We start from the raw sequence: 13,623 nt of genomic DNA on the forward strand, positions 1-13,623 counted from the left end.
GCACAGCAACATGGGAGATGACCCTCCCATGTATGAGAAAGTGGGGGAAAGAAATAATATTTCAGAGTTGTCTTGGCATGTTGGATGGAAATAGAGCAGAGAGGTGAAGAACAGGTGTTCTGGAGCCCAACTGCCTGAACAGGAAGACTGACCCTTTAATTTCCTAGCCGACAAACTACTAAATTTCTCTGTCTTACTTTAAGAGTTGAGCCACGAATATCTGCAGGGCCCTTTTGTTATTGCAGCTCACACTACCCTCATACAGCCAATATGCCAAGCTGCAGCAAAGGGTTCTCTTCCTGATGTGAGTTTACTCATTTGAAAAAACATCACAGTATCAAAACTAAAGCATGTATTTACAACATTTAATAGCTTACTGTTATCAAAAGTCATAAAATAAGCTAACGTGTTCAAGCCTGGACAGTTTCAAAAGAACTATCTTGCTAATCAAAACCAACAGTTATCAAAGTCATTACTGATGGACTAGGAAGACAGCTCTCCAAACAGGCCCAGTACTGCTGCTCTGGGGCTGAACTGCTCTCTCAGCCATTGATTGAATCTGCACCAGGAAGCAAAGATTTCACAGCCATGGACCTGCAGACAGAGAAGGTATGACCTCGGGTAATGAGAGTTTCATCTTCAAATTAACATGGCCTCTACTCTTCTACCTTAAGCAAAGGACACTTTGTGTCAACAAGTATTGTATTGCTTTGTTCCTTTAAGCTAGGAAAAGGTTTTACAATAATTTTTCAAGTTAATAACCTACAAGTCTCCTCTTATGAAAATGAATGAAAAGCCCTCCGCCCAGCCTGCACTGTTCTCACTCCATCCATTTGCCATGTTTTTCTGGATCATCCTTCAGGCTACAGTTCAAGGATCATTGACCTTTAGAGAAATCTTCCCCCATGCCTGGATGAGGTGAGGAGCCATAGATACCCGTCTCTTCCTCTGCCATCATTTTCCATCATGGCACTGGTCATGCTTTCTGATTCACATTTATTGTTGCATCATCTGACCACACCTTTTCAACATCAACATACACCTGACTACCTTGCTTCCTGAGGGCAGGGGCCACACCTGTTTTGGGGGCCATGGATCTCCAGCAGTCAGCACAGGGCTGAAAAACAGCTGTGAAAACAATGAATGAAAAATGATCAGTTTGCTGATCAGTATAAGTAAATCATAACGCATATGACCAATCTTATGTCTGGCCATGCAGACTTTCTCCATCCTTTCACAAAGGTAGCAACGCTGCCATGGACCACAGAGATATCTTTGTGCAAATAGCCAATGATTTCCTTATGGAAAGGAACCGACTGCCCCAAGATTTTGAAGCCCTAGCGAATTGTTTAGAATTTCTTCAAGTGGGAATGTATTAACCAGAAACATATTAAAGAAAGAGGGGGAGGAGTTCCCTTCATGGCTCAGAGATTAATGAACTCAACTAGCATTCATGAGGATGAGGGTTCGATCCCTGGCCTCGCTCAGTGGGTTAAGGATCCAGCGTTGCCATGAGCTGTGCTGTAAGTTGCAGACACAGCTTGGGTCCCATGTTGCTGTGGCTGTGGCATAGGCCGGCAGCAGCATCTCTGATACAACCCCTAGCCTGGGAACTTCCATATTCCGTGGGTGTGGCCCTAAAAAGACCAAAAAAAAAAAAAAAAAAAGGAAGAGGAGGAAAGAAGGAAGGAAGGAAGGAAAGAGAAAGCAGCAGAAAAAAAGAAAAGAAGGAGGGAAGGAAGGAGGTGGGAAGGACAGAAAGAGAAAAGAGAAAGGAAAAAAAAAGGGAAAAGTGGAAAAAAGAGAAAGACCAGCACCTAAGTTAAAGAGGCCTTGTCTGCTTGAAAATTTCCCTCTGCGGAGACTGCTGTCCAACCAGTTTCCTGGACCCACTCTCTCCATCTCGCTGCCAAACCATCCCTGGGAAAGTCCAAGTCAGACACGCTCAAATCCCAAGGTTTAAGATGAGAAAGACCCTGAGAGGCAGGGGCAAAGCTGTTCAGAGCTTTTTGTTCTCCGGCCTCTTTGTTCCAGCGACCTCTCCCATCTCAAAGGATTTGCAACAGCACCAAGAGCCTGACACTTTGCCCATCCTGGTTCTCACAGACTTCTCCAACGCAAGACAAAGCCAGGCTGGCACGGAGGAGGGCCCCAAATAAAAGAAGACCGAGAAAGAAGAAAGCGCCAGCGAATCTGGCTGCCCCGCATATTCAGTTGCTGCAGCAACTGGAAGTTAAACAATGAAGCGGGGAGGGGACCACCATCCTCCACCCTCAGTCAAGTTGTCATGGATACTGGGATTTTAGAAGTGCAGGGGTGAAAGATTGTCTTTACACTTTACAAATGGTGCCGTTTTCACTCTCTTGGCCTGTGTCCTCGCTCCTCTGGGTTGGGGGCCTTCCGTTCCGCATCTTCCGGCAAGGAGCCTTGGGAAGGGGAGTCGGGGCAGGATGCTTTCTGAAAACGGGACAGTCTGGCCAGTAGCTCTAAAGCCCATCCCCATCCAGCACTAGGCAGAAAGGCCTAAGCATTTGTGGAAATTCCCATGCTCTGAAACCATCCCACCCACATTGCAGGAAGGCCAGCTCTCTCTTTGAGCTCTTTCTCCCACCCTTCTGATTCTCCCAGGAGTGCTCACACAGAGGCCAGATCTAAGGTTCCATCTTTGCACCCTCCCCAGCCCGCAAAGACCCCTGAAGCTTCCTGGCCCTGCTCTCTCCTCCAGGTCTTAGTAGGAGGAATGCAGCCCATCTCTGATGTGGTCACCCGGTTTCTTGTCCCTGAAGCAGCATCAGGCTGGCACTGTCTTGCTGAGCATGTACTTACGAAGTCACACCCATTCCTACATATGCATGCATACTCTCACATACATCCTTATACACTCTCCCACACACTTATTTGCACACACTCAGATTTCCATTTTTGTCCTAAAATGAAAGAATCTGGAATGTCTTATTTTTGTCTTTTTTTTTTTCTTCTGGCCATGCCCACAGCAAGTGGAAGTTCCCCAGGCCAGGGATTGAACCTGTACCACAGCTGTAACCAGAGCCACAGCATTATTTGCACCTTTATCAAAGTAAGAGGGAGTACACTGCTTGGCATAAGCCATGCCATTTGTCCATCCGTCCATCCGTCCAACCAACAACGTTTGCACAGGGTCTAATATGGGTCAATCACTGACGTCATAAAGAGCCACCAAGCAAAGCCACTGGCCCCTAGTTCATGTGTGCTATGCTGTTCGTCTGCTGGAGCTCAGGGCGGCACTGAGATCCTCCCTCAGCCTCCACGTGCCTTCATTTCCCAACAGTCGGCCACAGAGCCTGAAACCCAGTACACAGCACAGGGACTTTTGTGTTTGCATGACCACAGCAAGACAGGCTTACGCCGCTGTGCTTGCTTCGGGCTGCCTGTGAGCTGGAGCTCTCGGGATCATTGGTCTTACAAACATTTGGGATGAGTGTCATAAACCCTTCCAGGGGGTGATCTGACCTCCCAGGACGGTCCAGGTTTCCCTTGGCCTGACCTGCACTGAGTAGGGGGAGCAAGCTCCACTCCTCACCCTCAGCAGCTGGGAAATTTGTCCCAGGGAGGCTGGGTGGTCCAGAGGGTTGGGTTTGGGCCATCAGTCATGTCCATGCTGCTTCCCAGCCCGGCCAGCCATGTTTAATGGAGTAAAGAGAAGAGTGCAAACACCAGCTCACAATGAGGCTTGGCATGAATCAACCTCCTTCATACTTAGTGCCCTCATTGACAAAGTGGGGATAATCATATACCCATCTCCCGGGATTGGTGTGAGGATTCAGACATCCATGCAGACCCTTTTGCTTGGCAAATATTAAGTACTCATAAATAATGGATTTACTATTTAGTGAGAATTTCTATTCTTAGCTATTAGGGTTCTAACTATGCAAAAATCATGTATATGCATATTAAAAGGAATTAGAATGAATCACAGAGTTAAAAGCTGTTGATTTTTGAGAGTAATGGAACTAGATGTTTCTTACCTTAATTTCCATTTTAATATGGTTCCAATATATCTGCAAGAAATTAAAAAAATGATAAATGTGGGTTTCTAGAGCCTGATTTATAGTAACCACACAAACAAAATATTTAACTTAAAATTCTTATATTTGCATTACACTCAGGATGAATTTCTCCTAAAAGAATGGAAGGGAATACCTAGAAGCATTCATTGAGTCCATAACTAGATCTCAGACAAGAATATCAGAAACTGGAGTTCCTGTTGTGGCTCAGCAGGTTAAGAACCTGACATAGTGACTGTGAAGATGCAGGTTCTATCCCTGGCTTCCTCACTGGGTTAAGGATCCGGTATTGCTTTGGCTGTGGTATAGACTTGCAGCTGCAGCTCCAATTTGACCCCTGGCCCAGGAACTTTCATATGCCACAGATGTGGCCCTAAAAATTAAAAAAAAAAAAGAGAGAACATCGGAAACTTATACAGACCCCCAAGTTTAAATTGTTAATTCCATAGTAATGGAAAATTTATCCATGACAATAATTTCACCTATATGCCTATTTCCTAAATGGAGGCCGACTGATGGTCACTTTTGAGTATAAAGGCCCTGATGGGTACAATGAAAGGACTGTACCAAAGGTGTGCCAGGACTGTCAAAGATACAGAAGGCATTTGACCTCCAGGGAGCTGGAAATGCAGCAGGAAAAGAGAAAATACCATGAAACTGGTAGGCTCTGAACTGGGTAGCTTTACCTATGAGCTGTACAAGCAAGGCAGAGAGATGGAGAGAGCGCCGCTGGGGAAGAAGCAAAGCTTTTGTTCCGTCTTGAAGGGCAAACAGAAGCCGTTATATCCTGAAGACCATAAGACCATTCAACATCCACACTTAACTTCCTTCTAGAGTAACTGTTCACACGACACACCAAGCACTGAGGAAGACACAAAATAAAAACTGATGAAATAAACTGAATTGTCAAATTCTTTCCCCAGGATTTCAGAATGAAATAGATGTGCACAGCCATGACTTACCCACATCTGTTTAGAAAAAATATACACCTGCATCTATTGATAAAGCCAGAAGTCAGAGGTAAATATTCTTAAAAAAAAAAAAAGGTTTCAGAGATATTGGGAATCATGTTAACACATACAGGGCATTTACCATGAGTCAGATGCTTTCCTGAGCACTTTCCCTGGATTATCAGGTTTGATCATCATTATAGCTATGATACATAGATGAGGAAACAGAGACAGAAAAGTAAAACAGAAAATATTAGATAGTATTATGAGGACAACAGGTAGAATTAGTTTTGATTGATGGGGTGATTATATAGAAGGCAGATAAGAAATGGAGCTGGGAGTGTAGTTTGGGCTAAAGTCAGGAGGTTCCAGGGTGCAGATCATAGGAGTTTGATATTCTTCAGGGAGTAATCAAGGTCTCAGAGCAAGTGGACAAATCAATATGCTAAAATTTCTTTCAGATGTTAAGAAATAAGGTGGAACTAGAAGTGAAGAAAGTAGAACCACTTAGAGGACATTACAAAAAGAGCTGTCCCAGAAGTTTCCACCATGGCTCAGCAGTAATGAAACCGACTCGTATTCATGAGGACACTGGTTCAATTCCTGGCCTCATTCAGTGGGTCAGGGATCCAACATTGCCATGAGGTGTGGTATAGGTGGCAGATGAGGTTTGGATCCCGAGTTGCTGTGGCTGAGGCGTAGGCCAGCAGCTGCAGCTCCAATTTGACCCCTAACCTGGAAACTTCCACATGCCTTGGGTGCAGCTCTAAAAAAACAAAAAGAAAGGAAGGAAGGAAGGGAGGAAGGAAGAAAGAGCTGCACCGTCTTCCCCATCTTCACTCTACCAGACTCACTGCATTTGACCCTCCCACAGCATCCCACACAGTGGGAATTACTCTCTCTGTTTGATGCCCTAAGATCTGTCATGGGGAGGCTTTTTAACTACTCCTCCAAAATAATCTTAAATAACTTTGACTCAGGGAACACCTAGTATCTGAGAAATACCAGCTTTCAAAGGGATGATGGCCACCCTATCCCTCACCTGGACCTCCCTGTTCTTTTCATCTCCGTGATCAGTTTCCCCCCCACCCCCACATCCCCCACCCTCGGAGTCCCAGTAGAAACCCCAGCCCCCTGGCAGCAATTCTGTTTCAGTCGGGCAGTAGTTCCCATGGCAGTCACCACAATCACTTCTCTACCTCTAGATGGGTGGCACTTTGGGATATAAATAATTGACGCAAGTTCAGAGACAGAGAAACTGAGACTTAAGAGCGGTTAAATGCTTTAACCAAACTCCTAACTGTCTCAAGTAAATTTCCCGACTCAACGCCAGTCCTGCCTTTGCGCAGCAGTGCCTCACATCCACCTGGCTGACAGTGTGACACAATCCGCCCCCTCAGAGCATCTGATTGTGGGCTCAGCCTCCTGGTGACTGGCCTCAGATTAGGGCCGAACAATAGGCAGGGCATGTGGGGCTCAGTCCCCAGGGGCTGATCCTCAGTACCAGCTCCAAAGAGCCCCACCGACCCCGTCCGACTAGTCCCAGAACGCCCACTGCTGTGCACAGTAATCCAAATTGGGTTCAAGCCCCAGTCTCTGTGTCCCATTGTAATGCTACATTTTTTATTCAGCATGAGATCAGAGAACTGCTAAGACCTTGTGTTACCAGCATAAAAGAAGAAAGATTTCGTTAATCCCAGTGAAAACGAATTCCTCTTATTTTTTCCTGGGGGGAAAAAAAAGGAAACCATGAAAGTATTACATCAGCCTCTCAAAAAAACAGAAAAATCCCTGCCATCAAGAGATGGTTAAAACCTGTGCTTTAAGAGTTGACACAAAGAATAGCAATTACACACCCCTTCACCTTCTACCTACTTGTTTTTATTATCCTGGATACTCCAACTGTTTTTTTCTGGGATGCTTTTGGATACAATAATCCCACCAGCCTTGAAATAGAGTCTCAGAGAGGATGCAGGGTCAAAGGGGCGATGATGTTCACAGGACTGGAGAGCAGACAGCAAGGGGGAAAGAGAGTGGGCAAGGAAAAGCCCGCCCTAAAGATCTGAAATGTTTTTATGAAGTCTGAGAGCTTCAGAACCGGAAAGGACCTTGCAGATAACTAGTCAGACTTTCTCATCCTTCTCATTAAATACACACACACACACAGAGAGAGAGAGAGAGAGAGAGAGGCAGAGAGAGGGGGAGAGAGAGGGGCAGCAAGTGAGGACAAGAGGAGAGTGATTTATCCAAGGTCACAGATGCTTTATTCAGGCCTACAGGTTGAAAGGAGTTGAAATGAGCAGTTCCCATCGTGGCGCAGTAGAAACAAATCCGACTAGGAACTATAAGGTTTCGAGTTTGATCCCTGGCGTCGCTCTGTGGGTTAAGGATCCGGCGTTGCCGTGAGCTGTGGTGTAGGTTGCAGACGCGGCTTGGATCTGGCATTGCGGTGGCTCTGGGGTAGGCCAGCAGCTATGAGCTCTGATTAGACCCCTAGCCTGGGAACCTTCAAATGCTGCGACTGTGGCCCTCAAAAAGAAAAAAAAGGGAAAAAAAAGAGTACAAATGGCAAGACCTTCTGAAAAGAGCCTTGTGTAAATTTCAGCAAAGATCTTCTAGGAAAAAAAAATCATAATGACCCCTCTTTATCTTGTCAATACTTATCACTCCTCTCTCCTTGATCCATTTGTTCACTCACAAACGTCTGGTTAACTGAATGGTGCAGCGTAGTAGGGGTTCAGAAGTACAGCCTGTGGGCCAAATTCAACACACTGCCTGGTTTTGTAATGGCCCATGGAATGATTTTTACTTTTTTTTTTTTTTCCCGTCTTTTTAGGGCCGCACCCACAGCATATGGATGTTCCCAGGCTAGGGAGTCCAGTCAGATCTGTAGCCTCCAGCCTGCACCAGAGCCACAGCAACAATGGACCCAGGCCACATCTTCCATCTACACCACAGCTCACGGCCACGCTGGATCCTTAACCCACTGAGCGAGGCCAGGGATCAAACCTGAGTCCTCATGGATACTAGCTGGGTTCGTTAACCACTGAGCTACAATGGGAACTCCTGATTTTTACATTTTTTTTAAGGGTTGAAAGAAGTTGTTAACAGTAATATTTCATTCTACATGAAAATTATGTAAAACTTGAATTTTGGTGTCCACAAATAAAGTTTGACTGGAACACAGCCATACATGCATTTACATGTTATCTGAGGCTGATTTATTGCCAGCAGAGTTGAGCAGGTACAAAAGACATGATTTTGTCTGCAAAATCTAAAACATTTACTATCTGGCCCTTTATAGAAGAAAGCCTTCTACTTCACTGACATGAAAATCAGAGCACTCTAGCCCTGTGCCACCGCCTGGGGCCTGGGTGACCTGGGCCAACTCATGAACGTCGCTATGCTTTATTTTCCTCATCTGTAAAATGGAGATCATGTTTATTGAAACATTGTGATTGCAACTAAACTTGCCATCAACTGAGGTCACTCTACCCTCTAAGACTTAAAGATTTGCTTGAAGTCCAATCCCAGATCCTAGTGAAGTCCCATAACCTCTTCAACATTCCCAGAGCTTTTCATCTTCTTGGTCCTTTTAGTTCCAAATTTCAGCTCTTTCTAAACTTTGATCTCACTCCTCAACTGGTCTTTCTGCTCTGGACCAACCAGGACTTTTATAACTCAGCTAGCTCTCCTGCAAAACATAGGCATGAGAGGCATTGTACGAGAGCGGGGTTTGCAGATGGTTTGGGGCTTGGGGAGGTTGATGTGGCTAAAACTCAAACAATTTAAAAATGGAGTTCCCGTCATGGCGCAGTGGTTAACGAATCCGACTAGGAACCATGAGGTTGCGGGTTCGGTCCCTGCCCTTGCTCAGTGGGTTAACCATCCGGCGTTGCCGTGAGCTGTGGTGTAGGTTGCAGACGCGGCTCGGATCCTGCGTTGCTGTGGCTCTGGAGTAGGCCAGTGGCTACAGCTCCGATTCAACCCCTAGTCTGGGAACCTCCATATGCCGCGGGAGCAGCCCAAAGAAATAGCAAAAAGACAAAAAAAATAAAAAATTAAAAAAAAATAAAATAAAAATAAAAATGGCAAGTCAGCGTCACTCAGCGTCTCTCATTTCAGCAGTCTCATGGCTGTCCCACCACCAGCAATTTCCCGGTGAGCACCTTCCATGAAGGTATCAGCTCTTTGCCAGACCAAACCACTTCTCCACTTGCACCCATCCCTTCATGAGACTCCCCTCAGCTCTCCCTTCTTCTATATTTTCTGGACCCTTTATCCTCAAGATCCCCTCAGAAGCTCAATTCCCACTTCCATGTGATACAGGACACTCTAGTGTACCACCCCCATGCCTACATTTCCATAGCTATAGACTCCTTGTTTCTGCTAAACAAATCACTCTATCTCTTACCCTTAGAAGCCCAGAATACCCATCAGAGCTTCAGACACAATTTCTTTTTATCCTAGAAAAATGTAAATTCAGTGTCCCTCCGAATTGTGTCACCACCTCCCCCCTTAGAAGACAAAGGCACTGTAAGATCGTCAATAAGTTTGGGGTTGACTTGCTTTTCCTTGCCCTTAAAATATATAAAGTATCTAATTTTACTGCTTGACATTTAAAAAGAACAAATTAATGCTTTTCTTTCCATGAATTCTGCCCCCACTCCCCCAGGGAAAGAAACACAAACAAAATACCAACATGTGTAACAATATCTTGCACATGTGGATCGTGAACACACACTTGCCCACAAGGAAATTCCCCAGCTGGAGTGTGTATGGAGGGAAGAGGGGACAGACCAGGCTGGGGAAAATCACCTAGGACAAGTTGATAAAAGTAACATATTTCTTTTTCCACCATTTAAATGTACCTGGAGCTGAATACAAGTCACCAGATGAAACTCCTTATGGGATTTCCATATTCTTTTTCTTGTCTGACTGGAAGGATTCCAAGACTTTTGTATCTATTGCATTGATTGCTACATAACAAAATAACAGTTAAGGCAACAAACATGTAGTACCTCACATCATTTTCTGAGAATCAGGAATTCAGAAAGACTTAGCTGGGTGGTTATGGCATAGGGTCTCTCATGAGGTTACTGTCTAGATGTTGGCCTGGAGCGGAGTCCTCTGAAGGCTAGACTGGGCTGGAGGATTTCTTCCAACATGGCACACTCACATGGCTGCTGGCAAGAAGCCCTTGCTCCTCACACAGCCTTCTCTAGAGGGCTACCGATGGCATGGCTCCCCTCAAAGCGAGTGACTCAAGAGAAAGAGAAAGAGCCTAAAACAAAAGCTGCAGTATTTTATAACCTAATCTTGGAATGACATGCCATTACATCTGCCATATTCCAATGAGTCACACAGACAAACCTTGTATGGGACAAGGATGTGAAAAATAGACTGATTACCTGCCTATGGGACTCTTCAATCTCTTTCTGTCTTTCCAATACATTCCCCTTTCTTACTTAAGTTAGTTCACGTGTTTTATTATGTCTTGCAACCAAAGGAGCCTGGAATAATATGGAATTCTGAAACACATGCTCTCTATTTCTACCTCGGAGGCAGAGAAAAGAAGAAATCCTTTCTACGTAATTCTTATAAAACTAATAGTATGAGTCAAACTCAAAACAAACAAACAAAAATGAACTAAGTATTGTTATGTATCAAATTATCACAAAACTTAATGTCTGAAGACAACCATTTTATTTTGCTCACAATTTTGTGGAATTCAGGCAAAGCTCAGACAGGTAGTTCTCAGTTGAGGATCTCTCATGCTGTTGCAGCCAGATGTGCCCTGGGGCTGCTGTCATCTGACTCTGGTCCAGTTTCACTGGGCTGGACATGCAAGATGGCTCACTCATGTGGCTGGCAATTGATGCAGGCTATCTGCTAAGAGCTCAACTGGGGCCTTCAGACAAACCACCTGTACATGGTTTCTCCAGTAAGGCTACCTCAAGTCCCTAAACCTCTTATGTGACAGCTGCTTCTCTTTGAGCAAGTATCCCAAGAAACAGTGGAAGCTGCATAACCTTTTCTGATCTAACCTCAGAAGTCATAACAGCATCTCTCATGCCTCATTCTGTTGGTTAAAACCATCTCATTAAAATTAACCCAGAATCAAAGAGGGGGAACTTAGTCCCCATCTCTCAATGGAAGACCCAAAAATGGCCAGAGACAGCTGGTTTTCCCAAACACTGGACTTATCCATGCCAAGCTCTGGCAGTAGATACAGTGCTTCCCACATAAAAGTCATAAGGAAGGATCTTCTCAGTTAGAATGTAAATATCCTTGACTTCAAGAAATGGTTCATCTGGCCCAGGATATCTCTCCTTCTGGGAACTTAAAGACATCTGCCAAACCACATTTATCAGGAAACATTTTCAGATTCAAGTAACCAAAAACTCAAATCTAACTGCCATAAACAATGAAGATATTTATTGAGTCATGTACCTGGAAGTTTCTTAGTCTTTAGAGCTGGCTTAATTAAGAGGCTCTGCAGACATTTTCCAACCATTCTCTGTCCAATCTCCCTTTCATCCTAGCTAGATAACAAGAAAGTTGCAGCTGGCCTGGCCCTTCTATTGGTGCATGACCATTTCCAAAGGAAAAGAGAGTGGATTGCTTCTAGACACTGTCCTAGAAGAATGCAGATAAATTTTTCAAAGGCCCATAGCTAGCCTCTTTTCATATTTTGTTAGACCAAATTGGGTTATATGGCCAACCCTGGCCAATCATTTGGGAGAGGAATAGAATGACTTTCAAACCCACCAGGCTCTCTCCTGTCCCTATGAATGGGATTAGCTCCATGCATGTTTGGTAGGATATCGAAACGAAATCAGGATTTTTTTTTCTTTTTTTTCAATCTTTTTAGGGCCACACCCATGCCCTATTGAGTTTCCTCCATATGGAGGTTCCTAGGCAAGGGGTCTAATTGGAGTTGCAGCTGCCGGCCTACATCAAACCCACAGCAATGTGGGATCCGAGCCTCATCTGCGATCTACACCACAGCTCACGACAACACTGGATACTTAACCCACCGAGAGAGGCCAGGGATCAAACCTATGTCCTCAATGATGCTAGTCATATTCGTTTCCGCTGAGCCACAACAAGAACTCCCCAAATCAGGATTTTGTCAGAAGTAAGGAAATGGGAAATGGATGCTAAAGCAACAATCAACAATGTCTACTACACTGCACTACAGAAAAGCAATTCCTAACATATCTAATTCAAATACTATCTCTTTTGCTGCTTTGTCCCCACGTGCAAATGCAAAATCCGTTCTCTGAAACTCTTTCCCCAGATAATTCTGGGAGTCTCCAGGAAGCAACTCATATGAGATTAGAGACAAGTCTAGTGAGTTACCAGTAGCAACTTTTTCCTGCTGGGCTCCAGAGATGTGCTGGCCACTGGATCCACTTCTGCCAGGTAATTCTATACCTGCCAGCCATGTCCGCCTCCCTCCAGAGCCCATGTTCAATAGCCAGTTGCAACATAGGGAGAACATTGGGAAGACAGCAAAGCAGGGCTGCTTGGCCCCAAGAGTAGCATCATGATCTAAGATACATAACTTTCTTGTTTTGTTTGCCACACCCCCACACCCCCTGAGCCAACCCAGGTGCTACATATCTACAGGACAAAGATACTCTTCCCCAAAGGTCTAAGCCAGGAGACCAACAGAGTGACAGACTCTACATTGTGCTCAGAACTACCTCCTCCTGAAATCAATATCCAAAGTTCTTTTTCCAATCACATTTGTCATTTCCAACTCCCTCCTCCTTTTAGGCAAGCTCTCTCCTTAGAGCCCCTTAATCCTCTTGCAAATACTCTTCTAATGCATCTCTTCACCAGCCTATAGAGCATCTCAGGAATCTATGGATCCCAGTGGTCCAGCTTCATCTTGAACAGAGGCCCCCAGCTTGAAATCTAGCCAAGAACATTGATTAAGGGTGATTTTCCTCTCCTCACACTTCCTTTTGCCATCTAAGATCCAGTCATACTGGATCACGCCATCCATGGGGATGGAGAATGCCATCTTCACGTGAGCCACTTTACCCTCATATGTGCCTCGTGTGTGCCACCTTATATATCCCCAAATTCTGAATTTCTCATATGCTGCTCTCTTTACTAGAATTCTCTTTTGTTGCCCAACTCCCTCACCTTGCAAATTCCTGTGCATCTATCAAGACACAGCTCTGCACCTCCCATGATTGACAGGAGAAAGAGACCTGCAGTGTTCGCCAAATTTAACTCAGTGGCTCCTAAAGCATTAGTCTGGAAGATATGAGGCTCCTAAGAATCAAGGGAAACAGAGAAAAAAAAAAAAAGGCACTGCCCTTAGGTCTATTCAATAACAGGCTTCCCAGGCATTTCCCCGCACAGGCCACATCGCCAGGGCACTGCCACTGGCCAGCTTCTGCCAGTTAGAGTCAAAAGGCGACTCTTCCACATCTCCTAGCATCCTCAAGGTCCTACTGTCTGAGCGGTCCAACTCGCCCTCTACTCCCAGAGCTGCCAGGCGGCCTCTCCCTTGGCTCAGTGCATGGAATCAGATTGGGAGTATCTCTCCAATGAATTGAGGTTTTGTTCCTTCCAACCTGTGTTGAAATTCGCAAGACTAAAACAAAGGC

At 45.0% G+C, this 13,623-nt stretch overlaps 1 long non-coding RNA gene across 1 annotated transcript; it reads right to left on the minus strand.

Annotated features, from left to right (window-relative positions):
* Nucleotides 676-4,901, minus strand: LOC106504493. Its single transcript, XR_001297992.2, has 3 exons — nt 4,730-4,901; nt 4,005-4,037; nt 676-1,128 (listed from the first exon to the last, which is right to left on the minus strand). It is a non-coding gene; the product is annotated as an uncharacterized LOC106504493 (long non-coding RNA).

This window comes from Sus scrofa, chromosome 7, assembly GCF_000003025.6.
Source record: "Sus scrofa isolate TJ Tabasco breed Duroc chromosome 7, Sscrofa11.1, whole genome shotgun sequence".
Classification (NCBI taxonomy): Eukaryota; Metazoa; Chordata; class Mammalia; order Artiodactyla; family Suidae; genus Sus; species Sus scrofa.